Genomic DNA, 25,898 nt, shown 5'->3' with positions numbered 1-25,898 from the left:
GAAAACATTGCCTGAATACTTTATGTATCATTTACTTCAGTACTGGCTTTCCTCTGCCATCTCTGATAATGAGGAGAAAGACTGGAACACCAACATTTTCTTTAGAGTACAACTGTAAGAAGTGTAGTGCAATTATTAATAGCTTACCTACCTTACGCAATTGTCTCTAGTTCTCAGCAGGAGAATTTGAGATATAAGCCCCATTACCTTCAGCTACACAGCAGTTTCCGATTTTTTTATGTCACCAACCACTTTGGTAGGATGATTTTTTTTGAGTCCCATCTCTTCCTTTCAGCCTCCACAACTTTCACAAATAGCCATTTGCTTGGCTCCATTAGCGTGACAAACTAGCTTCTGTATGGAAGAAAAAAACAGAAATCAGAATTAAGACCTCTTAGAAAAGAGTTGTTTTTGTGAGATTCTTGAACACAAGCAGTCTTCATCACAGTTTAATTCTCAAGTGCTTTTACCAGAAAACCTCTTCACATTTCTCATATTCAAATTTAGGATTTTGCCTCCTATTGTTTCTTGCAAGTCTTCCCTGTTACACTAACATATTAAATATGCAACAGGAGGACAGTATGCCCGGGATATGTTGTTCTCAAAGTATAAAGTCTGTATCTAACACATTAATTAACAAATTTACAAGATCAGCACTGAACAAAATTGCCTTTTAGACACCGGGCTGGGATGTTTTACTCATCAGTATGTGGACAAGTACAAACATTATCCAGACTCAGAAACTCCAGAGTTCCAACACACAATCAAAGAAGCCAAGTTTTGTAACTCTCTTAAAAGATACTGCCTCTGATGTAGTTCCCTTCTCACAACCTTTACCTTTAAGGCTCTGTACAGCTCAGTGCTTTCTTGCTTTGCTAAGTTGCTGTAGCGTAATATGAAGGTGTATTACTGCACTGACTTTATCTCAGCCTCTCCACCAGAGGAACTGTTTAAACTTGCATATGAATAATAACTTAAATCCAATAAAGCACTGTAAATAGTAAGGTCAGCAATGTAAAGAAAAAGGAGGAATCACAAGTAAGGCAGGCACAACTCATTTCAAACTCTGCAATTAGAGAGAAGCATGAACTACTGGCTGTCATTTTGATCACTCTACATAGATTCATGGTCTTGACAACACAAATCTGTAGCCCCTTCAGAAACTTTCTAGATTTCTTTTTGTTATTTTAATACACTTCCTGACAGTTTCTATGAAATGTACCATCTGTCAATGACAGATATAAGCAGTTTACATTTCTATACCACATGCTAACAGCTCAATGTACTATACCAGATCCCAGTAGTGTTCACGCATGGTCAAATTAAGTTGATGAAATTGCTCTGAAATAGTTACTTTCAAATACCTCTGGTATTTCTATGATATAGTTTCTCTTTACTTCTAATTTGCATAGCCAGGAAATTTGTTTGGACTGATATTTTAAAGGTTCATAGTGGAGACGATTTTTGTACCCAGCTTGCAAGCTCTTGGAAATAACAGGTGAGTAACTGCTGACATGAACTTCTCCCACAGTGATTTGAACGCCTCTGATGTGCAGTAATTTTTAGCACCATGATTTTATCTCCTCTTACAAAAAAATAGTGTCCCTCAGGTGGTCACACAATCAAGCCCTCAAGAGAGGCCATTTAAAATTGCCCTGGAATGTACAGGCTCTGCTTCACCACTTGGCTGACTTTTAAACCGTGTTTAAGGCAGCCTATGCATACATCCTTTCCTGAAACATCATCACAAAAAAATCACTAGAAGTAGCCAAGAAGGAAATGAAGGACAGAAAGGTACATTCTCAAGAAGAGGATATGTTTTTCCATTTGAGATGAAAGACAGTTCCACTTCTACTCTTACTTCACTTAGATATTATTAGAAAAATAATGCGTAAGCTTTTCTTATGCTCTTTACATTGTTCCCATGTTCCCAGTATTACTGTTCTCCTTTTCCTGCCAGACAATTAAACAAATTCAGTTGATACGTGTTCGTGCTATGATATTAGGATGACATACCAAATCCTAACCCTGATCCACAGGAATGTGACAAGACCAATGCTGCACCCCACGGAGAGGTCACAGATTATGGAACACTCTGCTCGCTGGAGTGACAGCCACCTGCCACCCTGCTAAAGTGATGCCCCAGAAAAAGAGATAGATAGGTCACAAGGAAGATTACGTACAAACTTGACAAGGATTTGATTTTGACAGAGCGTCTTTGTTTCGTATTGGCACGTTACAGAAACTTGTGTCAGAAATACAATCTTTGTGACATGCTTTTCTGTACCAGCATCTGGAAAGTGCCAGCATCTTCCTGATGGAACACTGTATTCACCAGGTGAGGTTTCTGTGGACAGGATGGTGGTGCTACAGGTGCCAGAGGACTTATGACACAGAAAAAGGCAAATATAGAGGGCTTGTAATTTCATGCACTTTTGCTCTGTTCTAACACACTGTTCTCTCCTTAAAAAAAAGCTCAGAGCTTGCTTCAACTGCCACATTGCAAAACCCTAAATAACCACATAAAATCTTTAATCCATTTATGTTCAACTCTGCATACTGCTCAGTTCAGGGGTTTGGGTGAGACCTACACTCAGCTTTCTAGTGTCTCCTGCCCATGAAAGACTGGCAGTTTGAGCCCTGATTTTTTAATTTTGAAGGAGAAGTGCAGCACAATACAAGGCCCTCTTAAAGGGGGCACTTCATCATCTTCATCACCAGGAGCACTAGACTGAAATAGTCCCTTCATGAGCTCTAATACTTTCTTTCTTCCCACAGCACCTTTCTCCCTAAAGAAGCTGGAAATTACAGATTCTAACACAGTCCAACAGACACCACACTATGAAGATGATGGTCCATACATGGCACGCCACAGTTTGGGCATAAGCCAGTTATTCTGCCTAGCTGCACCCAATCATATACATACTAATAATGGATTAATCAATGTTTCTAGAACACTTTGAAAATATTAATTTCTGTACCGCTCCAAAGCAGAGAATGTTCATAATTTTTCTAGCTCAGAGTCAATTTAAAAGTAGAATTAAAGGAAAAGGCCTGGGAAACAAATCACTAAAGGTTATTTCAACAGAGGACTTGTTATTCCTCGCTGCCCTCTTTGCTCAAAAGTTGCATTTGATCACATACTCTTCTGAATTATCTACTGCATTACTTGAATGTTAAAAGCAGAAATAAATACAGGATAAATATTAGAGGGCTCATTTCAGGTTGCACTGATGCTTGAAGCTTGCAATGTATAATTCCAGTTTCCTCAGGAAGAATTAATTATTCAGTACTGTAGGAAAAATTAATACAGGTCACTCAGAAAGGGTATACGAACAAAAGCTAGATTATTATTTTTTTAAATATATATCTCTAGTATATTTTGATTACAAATAGCTTGTCAAGGTTTTTTTCTTGTCTACAAAATTTATGGCTTTGGTTGTCTCTTGCTTAGAAGGCAGAAACTTTTGTGTCACATGCATGATAAGGTTTCTCTTTTAGATCATCTGCCTCAGAAGCAAACTCCCAGCTTCATTGGAGCCTGATTTTTTAAACGCAGTAACAGTTTATCTAGATGTGCCTTGTGAATGATAAACATGGGAGGTGTAACGTACTTGTTTGGCGGTGACCTGTTCTTGTGGAAGCTGTGGAAGGTCCCATCAAGGATTCATCACAGCTTCCTCCTCATCTTGGACAACCTCAGCTCCAAAAATTGCAATGATTCATCATAGAATTTTGTTCTGTAAAAAAATAAATATATAAATTTGAGAAAGACCTTCAGCTGCAGGGTCTGGAGGCAATCCAAACTTGCCATCTTGCCATCATCCCCTCCCAGGCTCTCCAGTTCCCTGCCATGGGGAGCAGGACTGGACCAGGGCAAGGCAGGAGCAGTGGCTTTTCCCTCCTCAGGCCCACACTTTGAGTGGCATGGCACATGTCTCTCAATAGACATATTTAATTTCTAGTCAATTGTAGTTGCTCATCATTCCCCAGTAATTGCCAACCTCTCAGAAAGAATTACCACATTTATCCCTCATGATAGAAGCCAATTTCCTCCTAAATTGCTAACTAGTCCACCTCAGTGAGAGGATCAGCTTCTCCAGCATATGAGATTCATAGAAATAAAATAATAAAATTATAATAAAAGCCCTGTCAGGACCAGGGAAAATTCATATATATTCTATTGTTTTTCCATCTTTTCTCCTCAGGATTCTTTTATTCCCACTGTGATCAACCTGAGAAGCTGTGAATATTTCTGACAGTATCTCTATGTTGTGAGAATCGTCCATTAAATATTCCCAAATCAATACAAGTTAAAGAAAATGTGTGATTTCTAAACTACATATAAATGCATAAACCCTGGTTAAAGAAAAACTATAAATTCCCAGTATGAGATATTTCTGTTAGACGTTCTTTGCTGCCAGCATATTTACATCATTCTCTGAATTGTAAAACAATTTTTGGCCGTTTTCCCTGTAATATTTCATGCAGGGTGAAGGAACCCAGCGTTGCCCCAGCCACAGCTCCTTAGGACACGGCAAAGGGCAAGTTCACCAAAACTAACCCAAATGGTAAAAAATACAGAGGAACAAAATATTTGCATAAAGTTAGAATAAGTATAAGCATACAGCAGGGCTGAAGAATAGAAAAATATGGTAAGTAGTTTGTTGCTTCACATTCTTAAGTCATTTACAGCCCATTCGTTGTGCAGAAAGAAAGCACAGTGAGTTCAACATCTACTCTTAGCCAGAGTAATAGAAGTGTAAATATCAATGTGCTCAATATTACTTAGTTCAAGAATTAGTGATTATATTTCTGAAGAGTACCTTCATTGCTTACATTGGTGCCTTTCATTGGCTGTTTGTAAGCAAGTACCACATTAAATAAAAGTCAATTACCCTAACTATATAATAATTATCATATATTCCTGTCAGTGTCTGAAAGAAACCCTGAAAATTAACTTTGCTCTGGCATATCTTAATTAGAGCCGTCTCTTGGTATTCATCCCTCAGCTTGCATGCAGAAAAGGAGTTTACAGCAAGTGGAATAGGAGAAGAGAGAGTATTTTGCTCTCATGAGAGATAAACCAGTGCAGTTTCTGCAGAAACAAGGTGATTAACCAGCACAAAAAGGAAAAGCATCTACCTTGGGCTTCCTTGTACAGTCCTTCAGACAGGACACTTGAAGAGTGTACAGCCATAGACAGAGTAGTTTGAGCTGGCTGTGAATTTCTTTATAATTTCACATCAGTCATTTTCTCTGAAATATGTTTCTTTATAAATATTTTGATTTTCATAAACATGGTCATTAGTTTTCCTAGGCTCATTTATAAACACAGTTACTTCAGATCCTCCAGCATCAACCAAGGTAAAAGGTTTTGCATGCCTCCAGCAATGTAGAGCTTTTCCAATTACTGCTGAGCCCAGTGCTCCCCGGGTTGCTCCCTCAGCTCCCAGGTGTTGTGTCTCAGTCCATCTGGTCTGACTGACACCGAGTCACTGAACAGGACCCTCTCATTTCTGGCTGGATTTAAAACCTTTTTACTAGGTTAGCACAGGCATCATATTTCATGAGTCAAGAACTCTAAGGTAAAATCTGAAATGAAGATAACAAAACTAATGAGTTAAAAAACCTGGAAAGAAAATTCTTCATAGAGGAGAAGCCAATACTTCAAGAATTCTTCTCATAGGATCATACCTGATCATCGAATCAAACTGTTTGATGCATATACGAGGTATAACATGTCCCTCAAAATTGGTACCATCAAAAAGCACTCCTGTATACAGCTGATGTTGACCCTCATCCACCACCAGAAGAGCTCTGTCCCCCTGTTTCAGGAGTGGGAGAATCCTGAGGTTCCCAATCATAGTTTGAATTATCATTTCACACTCAAATCCATCTCAAAATCAGACCATCCAAGCAACCCTAAGCGTTAGCCACTGTGTCAGTTGCAAGGAATGGTTGCTAGACAAGAAGTTAACAAGGTTATGCAATTTATATAAAAAAATCCAGTAGCAATTAGTATGTCAATTAGTAATCAAGACAAACATTAACCTCATACCTTCTTATTCAACAGCTCTACCTTCAGAAACGCGGGTGGGGTAATTCAGCCACAAAAGTTTTTTTTCCCCCTTGGATACTCACAGATCATTTGTTAACCATTTTCTTCTCTGAGAAAGGTAAGCGTCTTTAAATTTTGTCATGGAGGACCCAACCCATGGCAACCCTGGGAGTTGCTCGGCAGGGACAGGGTCACAGGCTACAAGAAAAAGGTAAGGAAAACCACATTGATCTGTAACATAATTCACAGAGTAGTATTTCTACATTTTTAAACCAAGGGTATGTGGAAACAAATACTGTGGGGTTACTTGAGGTCAGAGCCATAATCTAACAACTGTGATCTAACGATGTCTAATGAGAAATCAGAGGGAGCTTGGGAGACAGCTGGGAGGGAAAGGTGAAATCCCGAGGATGTTAAAATAAAGAAAAAGAATCTCTTTGACCGGCTCCTCTGCTGCCTTATAAAAATGCTGTTAAATTACTGTATTCAGCCTGAATTTGCCAGGAAAAAAAAGAAAAAATCTAAGAGCTGTGTTCATGAACTTGCAACAAACTTAATTGGTTAAATACTAATTATCTCCAAGCCTATGTCTGAGATACTGAAGCAGTAAGACTAATTAACACATTATTGTTAGATTATCTCTCAGCATTTGAGACTGGCAATAAGATATTGATAGTGAGAAATGACCAATTTAATAGAACAAATTTAAAAAGAAAAGGAGTTGCTAGAAAAGAACAGTTCTAGGATTTTCTTATTACAAGAGAAAGTAAACACTAACATACCAAATGTGCTTACCTCGCCTCCCTGACTCACAGGGACGGTCCAGAGCAGGTTCAGGAAGGTCCTTAATTATGGAAAATTTCCACTTGATGCAGGGAACTGATGTGTAAGGCTGAGCCCTGAAAAGAAGACCAAATACAACTTGTGATGACAAAGCCTCAAGCTGTCAGAGGCTGTATTTCTAGTCTAAGAATCCACTGCAAACTGAGGCCCAAAGGTGTGCTCCAGTGGGAGCTAATATGAACATACTGTATTTTAAATGGACAATAACGAATTTACTTATCTTAGTTTTTTTTAAAGAAAAAGTTACAATTGTATCCCCATCCAATGGCAGCAAAGGATTTCTAAGCAGTTAAGGAAATTTTTAGAGCAGCCTAGAAAATTTGGCAAATCCCTTAGCTGAGAGAGGAGTTAGGACAACTTAAAAATTGCCTTGTCACATACTTTTTTCCTATGAAAAACTTAGTATTATTTCAACTAGGAAAAGGACTCTCATGGCAAGAAGGGCTAGTGACATAAGCAGGATTACAATGTTATCTGAGGATCTGGTTTAAAGCATGGCAATTTATCTTTTTTTTTATAGTGTCTACAGATACCAGTGATTGGGCTGCTGAGTCACACTTCCATCTCTCAGGAACAACTCAGAGAAAAAAACGCTGCCAGGAAAAGTCCGCTATTTGTACTTTGAGGTCAGTCAGAAATCTCTGGCGAGCTCAGCCCCTGTGCATCTTTGTAAAGTATCGGGGTCTTCCAATTACACCGTTCAACTAGCATTCTCACAGATTTGGGAAAACTGTCATCCCTTTTTTCCTCCAAACTCATTTCAGCTGCTCCTCTCTGACATTTTATGGTTTTGAGCAGTCATTTATTACTGATGCTGTTTCGCACCTTCAAGAAATGGAACGCAAGTTTATCAATTACCGTTACAGCAAGCATCCCTATTGCTTCTTTTCTTCGGAGGCATATCTTAATTAAATCACAGAATTGAGGAGATTATGCCATATTTTCATAACCTTTGTGTCTTCATATGCATACCAATCACGCTACTGATTTAAGTAGCTTTTTTTTCCTTCTTTACAGAAAGACAAAAGCAAATTCCATTAATCCTTCATTATATTCATTTTCATATTTTGGAGCACAGAGCAATTTGATATGAATGTCATCATCTCCCTGACCACTATTCACTAACTCAGCCAATTTCACTTTGGTTTGGAGCTTTATTTCTTTGGATTTGTTTCACATTAAGGGTCAGTATTTTGTAAACATTTTTCAAAAATTAACTTTTTCACCTGGACTATTTTAGGTTTCCCTATGTACTGTGTGGTAAAGCAGCTAACAGTTAGAATCGGTTAGATTTATATCTGTGATCCCTTGCACAGAAAATTTCTAAAAAATCAATGAACAACATCTCATCCAAAGAAAATTGCGTAGACATTGCCCAAATATTTTATATAAATGCCATGATTTGTATTTATTTCCCAGAAAGACTCTCAGGTTATAATTACAGTTTCTTCTTTTATTTCTGTGAAGCTTTGAAAATGGATAAATCTTTGGAAATCCACAGCATTGGACCTGGGAGCACATGGGGAACTGTGGTGGTGAGCACATGCCTTGTAGTTGGACTCTGACAGGATCACGCTCCAGACCTGCAATGGCCAAATGTAACAGAGAGTGGAAACTTTACCTTGACAGCAGGTACTTCTAGGCATTACAACCAAGTGGTTTGTGCAGCAGAGGTACAAGTTTAGGCCAAAACCCACAAAATAGATCCATAAAATAATACCATTCTCTAAGATTTTAGAAATAATTTAAAAATTATTATAGTGATTTTCTATAACCTAGGAAGTCCAGGCAAATGGAATCAGAGATCAGAATCAGGGCAATGTTGAGATAACATGGCTTTGAACTAATTTGAACTAATTTAATTCAAAATATATAAATAATATTTCCAACATCAAGGAGGAAAATAATTACAGTTGTATATGCGATTCTTCCAGTTTTGAGCTTGATAAACAACATGAGGAGAGGCTGGTCTGCTTTAAACTACATGTTCAACTCAAATCCCCAATTGCCAGAGCAAATGTCAATGGTAACTCTGGGTTGTTCTTTCCAGGGTCTCAGCCCCAAAACCCTGCATATCACGAGGCAGCTGTTTGGAGAGTACACAGGACTGGGGCAGCACTTTTGAGACACTGTGACATGAAGGAAGGTTTTCTATTACTGCTTTTCTGAGAAATGCAACCAATTAGTCTCCACCTACCCAAAGCCTTGTTCTCTTTATTATACCCAAGGCTGTCATTCTTATCAAATGGAGAGAAGCTGCTGAACAACTCTGTTCATTATGCTGAATAGCTGTAGGTTAGTGGAAGCACAAGCAAAGGAACTCCCAAATGCAGCTGTAGTGCTGGAGTGCTCTCACAAACAAAATAACCCGCCGTAAATAAATATCCTATACAAAAGGCATAATTAACTCCTGTAAAACGGCATCACCAAGGCAGAGGTAAAGCCGGAGTTGAGAAAACCTCTTGTTGCTTTACTCGCTGGGGCAGGAGGATGCTTTCTTTTACAACTCCTCCCTTCATCTCAGCCAACATCAAAACAGGAAAAAATCAGGCAATAGGTCTATCAGTTTCCTTTCTGCTAATGAGGTTTTACAGCACATTTTCTTCAGTTTGAATAATTGGGACTGTCGGCAGGGTAGGTCGTCAGATATCCCATCCACCTCAGAAGGTTTTCAGTAAAAGCCTCAAGTCATATCTGTTAAAAAGTTAATCAAGCTGAAATGTCACGGAATTTAATAACTACCATAGAAGAAGTTTAAGTTCAATATACCACTAATTATGTTATTTTGCAGCAGGAAATACGTCTTATGATAATTAGATCAAGTAGTGTTTTCAGTTATACTTTGCTATTTATTTTTGTTTATCCCAGTTTTCTCCTTCCCCAGTTTGGGAACAGCTCTAAAATTAATCAGGCCCTTAAAGTTAATCTAATTACATACACACACTACTTTGCCTCAGGTGTTCCCTTGCTTCCTTACTCTCCCCAATTTGCCTTCATTATGAGACTTTATTTCCACCCACCCAAATGTCCTACGGGTGGAAGCTTTTACCTTTCAATGTGACATCTGAAACAGATTACTAGTGGCAGCCACTGACATTTATAAGTATTTATAATAAATATATTTGAATAACATCAAAGCACAGGAACAAAGATAGACAGACTGCAGTGTCTTTAAGGTGGTAGACATCATAAAATGTCATTTCCAACATTACCGCTAACACACAACAGCAGGCATTAATGGTTTCTGGCAGCTGTAGAACACCAGAGAACTGTTTCACCACAAACATACTTATAATAGCAACCAGCTATTCACTGGCAAGTGTGAAACCTTTGTGGCTTTGTGAATTTTAAATGACTGTATCTGATGTTCAGAGCAGAGTCAAAACCAACACTAAGCATGTGCAGTGTGGGTATGAAATACAGGGCAAGAGAAAAACACAAAATCTATATCCCATTGATTGGAGTTTCTGTGTTAAATACATTATTCTACAATGCAGCACAATAAAGTTGTGCTTTGTTTTCTGAGAAAACCCTCAATGCAAAGCTCAGGGTTCAGTTTAAATACATCTGATTAGAATGTTATAGTGCTGACTGCTGTAAAATAGCTAACTATCTCGTCTGGGCTATCTGTGTCTTAATTAAGCAAAAAATACAACACAGAAGAGAAACTCCAAAGCAATAAATATTTTCACTTGTTGAACCAGTTTGAGAGCAAAGCATCTCTTTCTGCAACTACTGCAGAGAGCTAGAGAAGTGGGATGTGAACAGCAATGGGAAATGCCCTCTGGGCAGCCTTTGGCCTCGGTATCAGTGATGGTTATTTTCTTGGAGTATTTTTCCTTGTTGCTTCTAGTTTTAAACACAGGTCTCCAAGAGCTTTTCCCCAGGCTGTGTTTTACAGGAGATTAGATTTTGCTTAAACCTTCCTTTTCTTTACCCCATCACACAGGAGTATGTCCATTTCACTCTAAATTTTGTTTGCTTGGATTTTACTACCACTGTACCATGCTCTTACTCTGTATTGTGTCGCCTGTTAGGATTTGTATTCGCATGAATGATTGGGAGAAATAGCTATGATGTTAGGAAAGTCACAGCCCTGAATACATGCACATATGCACCAAGCACATATCTCCTTGCTCTCATCCCTCTCCTGGGGTGGCCTACATCCATTTTGTGAGTGGTCATTGCATCACAGAGACCACCTGAAATGAGAATTGCACGCATAATCAAATTTAAAATCTATTTAATAGTATGCAAGGCTTGCTTTTTAGGCTTTAAGCCAGTCAGTTTAACTTCAACTTCTTCCTAAATGCTGGAATAACTCTTTGCAAACACCAACACCCCAACCAGGAAACGAGAAACAACCAAAATGAATTTGTCATCAATAAATTCAATCAAATCAGCCTAGTTTTCTACTGTGATGAAACGGAAGAAAGGACATAGTAGGTCTCTGTTCTTTGACTCCAGGAAGATTTTTGACACTGACCCATTTCTCAGGAACAGGCAAGGGAAAAACAGTCTGGATTATATGACCAAGGAGAGGGCAAAAATGGACTGAGAATTGGAAACATGTTAAATTTGGGAGTGGCATTAAGCCAGAAAAAACTTCAGGCAAATTATAATGTTGTCCTACAAAGCTCTGACATTCCCAGATTCCCTGGTTAATTTTTTAAAACCCTGTCTGCTCTTCTTTCTTTCCCTGCACTGGGATGTTGCCTGCCAGCTCCCTGCTTAGTAGCACCAAGCAGAGTGTTATTGTAGCTGCGCGTTCTTTTTCCTCTTCCGAAGCATGAACACAGGCCAGGCAGGAGCAGGCAGCACAGCAGGGTTGGTATATTCTCCCAAGACCGCTGCATCATTCCAGAAGTATTGAAGGAGCACAGTTCTCCTCTGTCCCAGCCAGGTTCGTGGGGCTGTACAAGGATCCATGCGACATAGAATCAACAACTAAAGACTTCATGTCGCAGCAACAAATACTCAGTTTTGTCAGTTTGTTTGCTTTAAAGCAGTGGAAATTGCTTTCACTATATTTGACAATGAACAGAGGAAAGTGGCGCGTGCATTCATGAGAATTTGTCAATAAAATTCACCTCCCACCTGCCCTGCTATCAAAACTTAGTTCCCCTGTGATGCTTGGCATAAGCTTTTTGTCCTTCTTTCCTAAATCTTTTGGATTTTCTCTTTGTTGTACCCATGTACCTCAGGTGAGAATTTAAGTTGTTCCTTGTTTTTTTGCCAAAGCAGAAACTTTCCATGGAGACTTATCTACTCCAGGAACACTGAGGAGAAAAAGCCTTTCAGAATCCCCATTGCTTGACCCTCAGAAGACCACTCATACCACTCATACTTGGCTTCCAGCTCCCACAAAGTTCTCAGAAAGGGCAAGTCAGATTTCTGAAAAAAACTCCCATCTTGGAGCAAGGAAAGTTTCCTTCATACATTTCTATCATCCATAAGAAGAAAACAATATCATAGTTTTGCACAGTTTTAAAATGCACGGATCTGAGTGTGCATTTCAGCTTCACTTTCCTCTTCATTAAAAAGACCTGGGAAGTTAGTCCAGGTGCATCTGAATTTATCCAACCAGTACTGAATGGGCAAAAATCTCTCAGCATTGCTTCAAATGAGTGGGACAACACAGCTAAGCAAGAATTGCATCCTCTTGAACCCTCCCCTTCCTTTTTCAATACAACATACAGTACAAAATTTAGAGTACCATGAAGAAATAAAGGGAGAATATTCCATAACATCTTAGGAGCTGCCATAATTTTTAAGAGCTTTTATAAAACTTAGGTACAATTGCATTATAGGAACTAATTTTTTTTTTAAAATGAAAATACCAATAACAAAGAAATCAGCAAAAAAGGGTTCCATAATTTGCTAGCTAATGAGAACACTACCGCTTAGCATGCACTGAAAAATCATGGTTCAGGGGTCAAGTGATGAATCAATAGGATGGTCATGAGCCATGCTCTCTCAGTAATTACCAGGTGAGAACAAATCTGACACAGCGCCAAATGCCAGCAAAGGCTTATCCATCTCTCAAAGCTGCCAGAAAAAACTTTTCACTGCTAGACAGTTTACAAAGTCACTTAACTTCAGCATAAAGAAGTTTTGCAAACATGTTTCTGTGGAAATCCGCATTGATATACTTATTTCTCTGAAGCAAATTACCACTTTTCTCCTTTGGAGATTATTGGACATTATTCTGAGCACAAAAAGCATCCTTAATGAACAGATTATGAACATGTTGAGAAAATTCATGAAAGAATTTGCAAAGCAAATGAAAATCTGCTGGCAAAGAATGAAACTACTTTAAAAAAATGATTAGTTTGTTATTTCCTTTAATAATCATGTTAACTTATATTCAAATTAGCTACAAGACTGGGAATTTCAGCAAGTGTTGGTTGCCAAAATCCCCAGAGCATTTGCTAATTCATCAAACAAGGCTGAAAGGCTCTTTTTTTAAAAAAAAATATAAATACAGGAATGATGAGCTGCAACAAATTTACAGACCATTATAGATTATATATGCATTCTGTCACAAATGTAGGGCTGATAAATAATCAAAGCTGCTATGTAACATGCATACAACACAACATATTAAAGGTGGGCATCCACAACAGCATTTTACCTTATGGTCTTCATGATAAAGGACAAATTAATCCAGCCTTCTGCCTCACAGGACTTTTCCTAGCTTCTTGGTGTACCAGCTTTTCTTTTTTCTCCCGCTGGCTGTCTGGATGAACAAGGATGAATGAGAAGCAAGTTCATAAAGAGAAAATCAAATTTAAATAAAGTGATGGATGACCAATGTCTACGAAGAGAGAATCAAGGGACACCAAAGAGCCTGGCAAGGCACCTGCTGAACCCAGCTCCAGCCTTCCCCTTGGCTTCAGGAGGGTTTTACATCACCTCCTAAATGCCTCATGCCAAAGGTTATTTTGCTACTTAGAAACTCTAGTAAAGACTTAAGCTGTAAAGCAAAAAAAATGTTACTATATGATTATTATTCCCTTTACATAGTGTCAGACAGGAGACTATAAATCCAACATTTACATTGGAAAAATTGTTGAAAATGGAAACCAATAAGATCCCAAACATCTTCATAACCAGCGCAATCTTCTGCCTGGAATCCCAAGTGTATTTTCAAGGGAAAAGGGTCAATCTTTATATTTGCAAGGACGAAGAACATCACTGCTCTTTTTAAGAACTTTTTAAACTGCAGACAAGGATTTCTTTAGATACTTTTAGGCTCAGATTTAAGTGTCAAGGTTAAAAACTCTCATTATTCCTTGTGTGCCCTATTCTATATGCTCAATGTAGACCTGCTCAGCTGGCACCTGCAGAAGTGCAGAAGAACTTCCACATACAGCAGTCCTGGGCATCAAAGACAAGGAACTCAGCAGCTCTCCTCCCAAGGACCAAATTATTGTAAAACTGTGTGCACTGGGCTAACATAGACTCTGAAATTTCCACAGGCTGAGGGAGGCAGAAACACATTCAAAAAATTATTTTCTTTGACCTTTATGCAGAGGCTGAGGTTGATGTTCCACATAGGAGAGTGCTGGATGCACAGACTTTTCCATTTGTACCTGACCAGGGTAACAGTGTAAAAATGATAAAAAAAACCTAGTTCTCTTCCTAGTGACAAAGGAATAGACCTACATCAGTACAGAAGAGAGGAGCAGCAAGCCTGCATTAAATTTAACTGGAGAATTATTTCCTGCAATGCTATTTCCTACTTTTCCTGCATCAGCTCTCTTCTCAAAGGGTGAATGGGGCAGTTATGTGCTGTATTGGGTGCTGGACTGAACTGAGGAATAGGAGAACAGGGTTCTTGACTACCAGGGCAGGACTCTGACACCAGAGTCCCCCAGCAGTTAGGGACCTGAAGCCACCTACAGCTGCACAACAACGTTACCCAGTAGCTCACAGCCTCTCAAGCACAAAAGATGGTCTCTCAAGCACGTAAGACCTACCACATGGTTAGATAAATATTAATTTGTTTTAGGAAAAAGATTGTCTGCATGAGTGCTTAAGAACAAGTAGATGTGATGGTGTGGGCCTTTGCTGCAACCAGGACTGCCCCAATCTCCATTTCACCATTTGCTTTCATAAACGACTCTAATACAATGAAACCATTTCAGGAGATGCAGCACATCTCTACTGTCCCACATAAGGCAAAAACCAATTAAGGGACCAAGGCACTGCAGGGAAAAGCCCCTTTTTCCACTTCATTAGTTTTTCTATTTTCTCAGCAATATTTATTAACAGGACAACTTCCAAACAGGGCTTCTGAGGCATCACCAGCCTTGTGCTACAAACACCCAGTACACAGCATGGAAACATTTTATACTGGAGTAGGGAAGAAGGTCTAGGGTTGTCAAGTTGTGACTCAGAGACTTTCAGACAATTATGAGTAGCCAAAAGTGGTCATTGTTCCCTAAAATAAAGAGACATTTAAAATTCAAATCTTAAATTTAAGTGAATTTTTGGCTCTCTCCTTTTTACTCTTCTGTACATTTCTTATGTATATTTTATGAATACTTCATTAGAATTTCAGGAATATTTTCTCTGGACTGAAGTAAAATATTCCACACTTGGTTTTATTTAGTGTTACAAGAAGTTAAGTATTTAGACCATGGGTTTATGTCTAGAAACAGCATTTTTAATAGAACTTTTCTTAGATATCTGGTTTACTCTCATGCAATTTTTTAAGATTTTATTTTCAGTTCTAAAATATTGTAATGTCTTCTTTAACATACAGTAGTATTGGTATGATATGTCATTTTTTCTCCATAGAAGACTGTAGACTCAAATTATCTATTATCACTAGACTGTTACTGAAAATATGTGTACTTTTAGAAATGTTTTCTTCTATCTTTTATGAATATTTTCACGAAAATCTCTGAAAGTATCTTGGAACGTTTCATTACTATCTTAGTGCTTTAAATGCACAAAGAGCATTGTCAAGATTTAGGAACTTTGAAAATTTTTATGAAAACTCACATAATGGGATTTTCAAAGTACAGTTTGCCCTAAAGTACAAAATGACCTGTATGACTCTAACTATTTCTATCCCTGCCTGCTTATCTGTTGTTTGGGGTTTAATGTTTGATATCACAAAAAGTCTCTGTTTGAGGGAGGAGAGGTCCACTGCCTTGACTCACTAAATCTTCGCTGGCCCACCAAAGCTCAGAGACGAGATCCATTTGTGGCCCACCTACAATCATTTCACAATAACACTAGGAATTTTTCAAGCATATCTGCTTTCTCTTGTTGCACTTCAAATGCACGAGTCTGAACCTACATGGTAGCTGAGCAGATATTTGCACTAGAGGAGCAAAGGAAGATGATGACCACAAATTCCTTCCCTGTCTGCTGGAGCAGTTGGTCAGGCAGAGATTTCAGTGGCCACCAACAGCAGGACTCTAGGAGGAGAGTAAGTGGTTGCATCTGACCTGCTACGGCTACTGCCAATGGCATTTTTAAATGTTATGGGAATTTTTTTCACCAGCAAAAAGATGCCTGGATACTACAAAGCCTCTTTCAGAGTTGCCATGATGAAAGACTGAGGACTGCATCTGACTTGCAAGTGCACTTTATAGAGCTATGAAATGCCACGCTATCTGTGCTGTGAAAATGATGGCCTCAAGCAGGGCATTGATCAAACTAGAGAAAATTTAATTTAAACACAGCCTGTTGTTGTGCTGCTCAAACTTGCGACAGAGATAATTTTTGAGAGGGGGAAGAAGGGGGTATTTCTTTGGTGGTTTGTGGAGGACCTGTCAGCTCTCAACTAACCAACACTTTGGATGATTTCCCACCCTCACTCCAAGAGTGTGAACAGCACCCAGAGGACGTGAAGAGAGAACCCTATGCCTATGCAATGGTTCATCCACAAATACCAATGCCACAGTAAGGAACTCACTGTCTTTCAAATGAGTCTTGCAAACCATGGTTTCTTGCCAGTGAATATGCACAACAAATAGCATCACATAGGTGTCCACACATCAACTGCACATTGCAGACCCCACCACTGCAGATGATGTGGCCAGGTACAGATTCATTGCCTGGCATAATGAAGCTTCAAATTCTGCTGGGAGCTCCAAAATCTATTAGTTTTCATTTCCATAAAGTGTTAGCATATCGGGCCTGTGCTGCCAACAGGACAAAGAAAAGCGGGATCAAATTTGACTGTGCCTATACCTGTAATGCTGTGCAAGCCACAACAACCTTCACAGTTAAAATCCTTTAAGGGATAGTCTTTCTAAGTTTTCATGCAATGCAGATATGACTCTTTCTTATACAAAATTGAATTTGCATAACTTGCTGGATGTTGCAGCTGTTATATGGCTTATATATAAAAACCACTATGTCTTTTCAATAAACCCAATGTAGTATCAATGCTCATGAATCCTATTGAATTAGACAATTTTTTTTCTCTGACTAATAAGTATCAGAAGTAATGCAATTTTTATGACATACTAAAGTTTTGATTTTAAATTTTAAAGAACCGAACATTGAATTAAGTTTTGCATTTAGTAAATCCCATAACCAGTAGTATTAAGTCTACAGAGGTTTGACAATATTGCTTTAAAGAACCAAAAGACAATTATTGGCAAAAAGTCGTTTTAGCTTTACTGTTCCCCGGTTACACAGGGCTGTGTCATAAAAGAGACTAGGATGTTTTTACTATTTTTCTCTTACCTTGATGTCAAGCCTATTGGAATTCTCTACAGCCACACATTTTATGACATAATGTTTAATATCCAACACAGACACTAAACAAAATAATTTAAAGAGGTGATATGATACATCATTCTGTTTCTACTTCCATTAACACAGCAAGGTTTGCTTATAATATAAACCAGTTTAATTAGACAATAAAGTCATTGTTCTGACTCCCTGGAGCATCTTAGAATTGCAGCAAACTTAGATTTTGAGAAGTGTTGGAGTAACAGCCCTGATAAGGAGACATTGACTACAAAGCACTGCAACCTCCCCTTCCATGGCCCTTCCTTTCCTTTGGAACAATAGAAAAATGGATCCAAGACAGGACAGATGATAGGGCACAGCGCAATGACGTGCACCCTTGAAAGGGTTCCATGCATGAATGGCACTGTTGACTTCCTCCATCTCACATTTAGTCAAGAGCACTGTGTCAATCGACTTTACTTCAACATAGTTGGTTACCCAAAATTCTCCAGTAAGGTACAAAATACATAGCTCATACACTGCAACACTAATACACTATCTTTTCTTTCAGTAAAATGTTCTCCATGCAGCATCACTGGCAAATTTTTACAATTGCTTTGATGAGAAAAAAAGAAATAAAAATATTTCTTATAATGTTGGGAGAAGACAACTGCATACAAAGAGTCCCAGTACTGAGTTAGTGCAGTTTGCTGCAGCTTCACAGTGTCCCAAGGTGCTGCCAAGCTCAGCAGGTGCTAGGAACCCGACCAGGAGCTGCACCCTCCTAGCTTTTAAGGAGTCAAGAGTTTACAACCCAGGGAAGAACTTGTCCTTTAGAAAGAAAAAAAAAAAATGTCATCTGATAAAACTTCTGACTTATCTGAGAAACAGGTGACTTATAGTTAAATTCACTTTTTTTTTTCTCAGCTAAGTGAGATGGATTCAAATCAACTAATGCGTACACCCCTTTGAACTGCTAAAGAGAAATAAGCTCAGGATCATTTGTTATTGAGCCCCATTTCTAGCTCTGAACTCTTTCTTCAGCACAGAGTACACAGGGCTGCCTGGCAGAGATGCTCACTTCATGAAGATGGGCAAAACAAAGCTATACTAAGGATAAACTTAAAAGACATTTTCAAGTAGTGCTTTGCCTCCTGCACTGTTTTTAGTAACATCCTATGACTCCAGCAGAGGTGCACTGTTAAACAATAATGAAAGAAGAAACCTTCCAGGCAGAGCTTCCTGTAACTACAGAAAAAAATCAATGAAGCATGAAGAAATCCAAGACCACCACATTCACAGCAGGGACAGAAAAACCCCAATTTACAGACCTCTACCACTTCCTTACCTGGGCCAGCGTGAGACCATCATAATTTCCATGCAGCAGCCGTATACAGCCAATGGATTCATAAATGTTTAATAATAGAGATGGCGACATTTATATTAATCTCAACACTCTTCTCATAGAAACCAGTTCCTTACAACCCTGAAAATTCAGTTTTAAAGCCCTCAGTAATTTGTAGAGGAGGGTGACTTTTTCAAGTGCTCACTGGATCACAATTTGAATACATTCGAGATCATTCTCTATAACAAAGCAGCTTGTGTTAAACATGCTAATATTGAAGGTGAACTGAAAAAATAACAATGAACATGAAATTTTCTGACATGGCTGAAAATAAATGCTTTGCAGAAAGATGAGTTTGAGCAAACTTTAAATATACTTTTCACCTGGATTGTATTTCAGGGTGTACTTTGATTAATGTCATTGCATAAGGTAGATCTGTTGGTGCGTGCAGATACAAATAATGAGTCTTGTTGGTTGTGAGGATCCGAGGTCTCCAGTGGCCTCTAGCAGATGCTAGCCTTTCCCACACCAAGGAAGAACCACATGCCTCTTTAGTTCCAGCTTCTAGCTCTTTTTGCTGTGTGCTATATATCATACAAAGCTGTTTAGCTGCATTTTTAGTGAGGATTTCCAGAAATCATCAGGAATCACAAAATCCCAGCCTGCAGCACCTCAAAAACAGCCCAGCTTGGCCCTAGGGAGTCCAGGGAACACATGATGACCTGTCTTGCACTTTGTGCTCTGTGTGAGAGCTTAAGACAAGAGGATAGGCTGTTGACCGTCGGCCTGAAAGTTTTTTATTCTTCCTTAGTAGCCACGCCTGGAGCTGGGCTGCCTCTAGTCTGTGTCCAGCATCCGCAAGAGATATATGGTCCCTCAGCTGCCCCTTGCACAATGCCAAAGTCTTGGACTCTTCTTCCCCATGCCTCCAAGAGCCCCACACTCTGCCCAGACCCACTCACCTTTATGTGGACCATGGCAGAGCTGATAATCCTTGCAGTTTCTTGCCATGATGTCTCATAACATCAACCAGAAACTTGCAATGTTTCCTGCAGGAAAGTAATTTTAGTTTACTGCAGCGGGTAAGAAGTTAGTTATTGGTCTTCACATCAGCTGTTGAAGTCTTACCAAAATGGGAATGTGTCAATATCCAGCTTTGCTGGAAGCTCACAAAGACATGCAGGACAGTTCTCATTAAAAACACAAAGACACCGTACCTGGATTTTCAAGACTCACTCATCTCCTCGATCGTCCATAGTGTTGAGATACTTAAAGAGAAATTTTTTCAAAGGATCATTGTGATGTTTCTAATTGGATTGTTGAGACCAGAAACATTAGAAGATCACCTGTTCCTTTGGAAAGTGCAGGTCTTCTACTTCCTGCACTATGCCTCTATAAAATATTTCACAGAACCTACAGAATAAAACACAGGGAAAGAAAAAAAGGAAAATAAAACACAGTGAGTTAAGTCCAAACGACTGGAGCGCTCATCCGAGCAAGTCTGCTCAGTAAGGATATATAATAGCGTTTTTCTACAGTCACTGTTGCAACTATAATCACTTTAAGGCAACACAGATCCTTTCCACATGGTTAGTCCCAGGGAAGCTTGAAGCAGAGCACAGAGTAATAGCTTATTACTGCTAAGGCAAATGAAACCCTGCTCGTTCTCGCTCCAGTCACAGTCTCACCTCATCTGTCCCTGAAGGAAGCACTTTTATGCAGAATGGCTTCACAAAGCTCTTGATATGCACTTGCTGAGTCAGATTCTGCAGTGATTTTAAACAGGGTTTATTCTTGGGAAACTTTCATCTAAATCATGAGCTGCGCTGCTCACCTCTTATGTTATCAGCACTTGCTCTCAGCAGCAGACGTTTTTGCCAGAGCTTCTCAGCAGTGGGGAAAATGCATTGTACGGTTAGAGAGCCTCAATATGATAAGCATTGCCTGGACAAAAGCATCTCCTGCTGGGCTTGGCCATGGGCAGCCAACACCATCCTAAAAGTAGCATGTGCTTCCTGACCTGACATAATTAGTAGCGCTTTCATTAGCAGAGTGAAGAGGCTGCAAATTCAAAATTCACAAAGTTGATGAAAAACGTTCACAAACCCCTGCACCTATGAAGTGGCACACACTTGCATCTTAAGTAGGCACAGCATAAAATCCCCACTCTACCTTAATGGAAGTCTTTTAGTCACCTCCGCTCTCTTCATCTTCCTGTTGGAAGATAAACTTAGGAAGGTGTTTGCAGGAATACCCCCTGCCACCGAGGCTGGGGCTGGTGCTACTGCCCACAACGCTTCTGCCCTGCACTGCTGACTAACTAATAAAGAGTTTTATTTAGCCAGTAACATATTTATGAGAGCTACATAAAATCCTGCCAAATGAGTTAAAGCACAATGCAAGCTGCTCTGTAACCATAAATGCCTGCCTTCATATGGATGATAAGCATTATTTTTTCCCAGCAAGCTTCAGTGTCACATTTCACTGAACCTAACCTAAAGGTATTTAAGTCAATATTTTAAATTTTAGACAGGCACATTAGCACTTATCCTCAACTGGTTTAAATGTTGATTCCTTTCACTGAGCTGCTCATTCTTGCTACAACTTTTACAATTTTTGAACAATTAGGAAAGCAAGGTGTTCTCAGGTTAAGTTTTGAAGCAAGAAGTACTGTAAGATTATACAGGATTACATTTTCATATTTCCTTTTTGCTGGTCATACAGCCTTTGACCCCACAAGCTTTAGGTATTACTTTCTATTTAAAGATGCCTCCATAAACCAATACCATTTATGCTTCTGACACTGGGCTTGAAGCAAAGTTTTATTCCCCAGTCTGCTGTGCTCAGCACCATGGATCTCCAATGCTTAAAATAGCCCCACTCACCCCCCCATATTTAGCATCCCAACATGCAGGATAATCCTCCAAGCTGAGAGGAAAACTCACTTTCACTTGTCCCAGGGAGGACAAACCCTGAGTAGTGTATGGGGTGGGATTTTGTACTTAATTGTCCCCATCCTCCTACACTCCTGCCCACAGGCTGATAACGGGACTGGGCAGGGTGACTATGCCCCTGTTCCCCCTGGCAAGCACCCAGAGGATGGCTGTTTTCTGAAAACATTTACATCTTTCTCTTTCAAGACAGACATTCACTCTATTTCCCTTCATTACAAGCTTCTTTACAAAGGAGAGGGGAGAAAAGCATGTCCCATTTTACTGGAGCAAGAGGATGGATGATCCTCCTGCTCTACAGTCAGGCACAGAAGGATGAGTTTGTGCATAGCTCAGAAAGGACATGTGAAAGCACAGGGATATTTCTCAAGCTTCAGGTCATTACATGCAGCGTTTCAAATCTATTCCAAATACAAGGACTGGAAGCAGGAGATAATTTTTCACTAATTTTCAATTCAGGTATTTCTATCAAGCTGTGTAATTTTCTTATATTTGTGAAGATACTGTCCTCAAAATGTTTTCCAGAACCTGTAGCAATATATATATCCCATCTACCCAACTCAAGGATAAAATCAAGTAGGCTTTATCTCATGCTCATCCCAGACCAAGTCATACCTGTTACAGATGAAAGTTTTTATTCAATCACAGTATTAAATTTTGTTATTTAGCCCCAAATTTGAGGGACTTGAAGTACTACTCACAGATCAGGGGACATCTATGAAAGATGCTGTCCTTTAAAACATCTGGTCATGTGCTGGGCTTTTTGTGATGAAGGCCTTTCAAAACCCACCTTCAGCTGTAGATGTGGGATATCTAGTAACAGGATTTTTCTTTTTTAAAAACAAAATTCTCCCTGGTCTTTTATGGTGAAAACAAGCTATTTAAAGGTTTGATACTGCTGTGAAAAATCTTCTCTGAAAGTTTAGAGATGCTCAAAGAATGTTCATTAAAGACAAACAAAAAAAGCCTGCAGCCTCCTCTGACACTAAGGAATTAAATATTGTTATTGTTAGATAAATGTTTGAGGAAATATTTTCCTCCCATAAAAATAAGATCAATGTTCAATTTTCTTAGTATACTTTACAGGGAAATTTACAATGTTCACAAGTCTAAGACCTCATCTATCACTTTAACACAAGAATAAATCGCATGCAACCCCATTACCAGCACTTTGATGGAAGGCATCACATGGACTGCTATGGTACAGACTGGGACAATATTATCACCAATAATGCTGTCTTAGAAATCTCTAAATGAAGGTACATGATGGAAGCACACTGCTATAAGCACTCTATCACAATAACATTTTTCAACGCTGTGGGCAGTGCTATCGAATTAAAAACACGCACTAAATTCTATTATCCGATAGTTTATTTAGCAATTTGCAGCCTGCAAACACAGCATGTCTGTAATTCATTAGGAAGAACATAGCAAAACCAGCAAAAAGCTCTTTCTTTGCAAGTGTGATGTAAAAGCCAAACCAAAAAAAATCCTTATGGAAAATAAAGCACTTTGCCCCTTCTCCCAAACAGATTTTCTCAAGCCTGAGGAAAATTTTGATTCAGGCAAGAAATTTACAAAGGATTTGGAAACCTTTTGCTTCTGATGCTATTACTAAGTCCTCTACTCTGCAAGTAGCTTTGGAACAGTCTACTGCGAGCATGAGTGGCAGTTTTCTCTAAGCCAGGTATTCACAAGAAATCAGAGATCTTGGCTCATTTACCAGCTACATTGTTTGCCCAGGTGGAGGAAGCTGAAATGCCAGTCAATGGGTGACAGATACTAAGAAGAAGAATTTTGAAAGAGGTCTCTCCCTCAAAAATAATTATCTGCTGTTGCTCTGATTTCTCACTAATTTTCCAATGATTTTCCTTAATTATTTTTCCCATTATTGGTTCCAATGGATCTAGTGCCAGCACAGTAGAGCCTAGTCCCACCACCTCGATCTCACCACCCAGGCACACCCCTTCCCTTGGGGCCCAGAGAAAATGTGTCTGCAAAGATGGACCCCTGGTACTGGAAAATAATGGAAAACTGGCAAGGAAGATTGTAAACACACTCAGGTGACTTGCAGCTAGGGTGTCGAAAAACTCATATATCATACAAATCTATGTTTAGTCTTGTGAGCTTGACAAGTAGAACATCCATGTGTAGATAACGTACGTCTGTGGTACTCAGAGGCACCCTACAGAACCTGCTCGAGATCCCTGCCCAGCTGTGGGAAAGATAGTAGCACAGCATTAAACTACACTTGCGCAAATCCCTGGTACAGAAGTGTTAACAGTAGGTTCGTTAACTCTCTAGCCAAGATCGACCTCTTCAGTGCTCATATCCTCACTTGTGTGCCCCTGCCCAGGTGCTGCTTCAGGGACCCCTCAGTTCATGAGGTAATGAAACTAAATTTACTCTGTGTTTCATCCCTGGTTTTGTGCTTTTTCCTGTGTCCTGCCTGTGCTGGCTCACACATTTGATGCAAAAAAAAGATATGACAATTTGTTAACTACTCCCCACCAGCTAATAAAGAAAATGAATGCTAAGTTATCCAAAGTAATTGTCATTCCTTCATTCCTATTACTCAACTCTAAATTGCTCTGATCTATTTCTTCTGAAAAGACACTCTGAAGGCAAGATGCTTTGTATGAATTTGGTGACCCATCAACTGTTTCAATTATATGACATTTGTCGCATTGAAAGTCATGAATAAACATGTCTTAATATTTTTGGTACTATCCTGCTCAAGCAACACTAACATTTTGCATCATTTTTCTTTTGGTGCTTACATTCAATACGTCCTGCAGCAGAATGAAACAGTTTAAACCACTTAGCCACAGTGCTTTACTTTCAATTTACGTGGTAGCTCTTTGACCCTAAACTGATTGCTGTAGCAAATATGACTGCATAATTGGAATAAGTGTCTGTCTTGTTCACGATTTGGCAAATACTACAGTTCACCGACTGTCCAAATTAAATGTAGGTATTTTGGCAAATCACTGTCTAACAGCTGTTCTGCCCAGCATCATGAAGTCTCGATATTGATATGCATTAAAAACACTTCAGTTTATGTCTGCTCCAATTAAAGCACCGATACTCATCTTGGATTTCACAAAACTCCACTACAACTGTGCACAGAGCTGCAGCCTCAAATCCTGTTTATTATTACCTGTGAAAACAAGGAGTCATCTTTTCCATTTGTTAAGGTCAAGGAGCTCCAGGATGCTAAAACAGTCAATTCATAAAAGACAGATGAAAACCACGGTTACCAGGGCAGTATTTCAGTGAGAATGGATAGGGAACTGAGGAGCAGTGCCTTTGGCTCTGAAACCACAGGGGTCTGCTGGAAGGGTGGTCTGCACAAGGTGCCCGTTGTTGCGGCTCTCACTGGGGTGGGGGCCAGGTTTGGGTAGGTCTTTCTCCCTTCAGCCCTTCTCCTCTTGCTTAAATCTGCAGCGTGATCTATATTGAAAGTCAGCTTCGCCAGAAACAGTGGTGGCCACTCAAGGAGAGTACCTGCAACCCACTGATACCCAAAGCCTGTGGTCCTCCTGCCATGGTCCCTTCCCAGCTGCTTCTGACCTCATATTCCCTAGCTGCACCCTCTGCTCAGCAAAGTCAAACATCCCATGGGACGCCATAGAGTTTAGTCCCCCTCCAACTCTTACATTGTTGGCACAGCTCAAGGGATGTAATCCCTGTGAAAGACTGACAATATTTTTACTCTTGGATCAGATTTATTTCACAGAAATGCCTCCTGGTCAAAGAATGCATCACATCATTTTTTTTTACTGCTGCTTCAGGCTACAAATATTCATCAGAAAACAAGAAATTGCAAGAAACCCACAATCTGCAGAGTATTACGAATATACACTTTGTAATAGCTCCTTGTTAATGTCCTTGTAGCTTTTGTTTGTAAATACTTGCTGTTTTCCTCAATTGACTGAACAGCAGGGAACAGCCCTGGGCCAAGTCAATGCCTCTGCAAGGAAAGCTTTATAAAGCC

At 39.4% G+C, this 25,898-nt stretch overlaps 2 long non-coding RNA genes across 2 annotated transcripts; both read right to left on the bottom strand.

Moving 5' to 3' along the window:
• Positions 1 to 213: 213 nt before the first annotated feature.
• Positions 214 to 4,107, bottom strand: LOC138724234 (uncharacterized). The gene is made up of 3 exons (XR_011337996.1): positions 4,022 to 4,107; positions 3,630 to 3,740; positions 214 to 354 (listed from the first exon to the last, which is right to left on the bottom strand). It is a non-coding gene; the product is annotated as an uncharacterized lncRNA (long non-coding RNA).
• Positions 4,108 to 6,129: 2,022 nt separating this feature from the next.
• On the bottom strand, positions 6,130 to 8,536 carry LOC138724034 (uncharacterized). The gene is made up of 3 exons (XR_011337966.1): positions 8,414 to 8,536; positions 6,857 to 6,960; positions 6,130 to 6,259 (listed from the first exon to the last, which is right to left on the bottom strand). It is a non-coding gene; the product is annotated as an uncharacterized lncRNA (long non-coding RNA).
• Between the last annotated feature and the right edge of the window lie 17,362 nt (positions 8,537 to 25,898).

The sequence above is a fragment of the Phaenicophaeus curvirostris genome, chromosome 9, assembly GCF_032191515.1.
Source record: "Phaenicophaeus curvirostris isolate KB17595 chromosome 9, BPBGC_Pcur_1.0, whole genome shotgun sequence".
NCBI lineage: Eukaryota > Metazoa > Chordata > Aves > Cuculiformes > Cuculidae > Phaenicophaeus > Phaenicophaeus curvirostris.
This window is presented reverse-complemented; position numbering and strand designations above follow the sequence as displayed.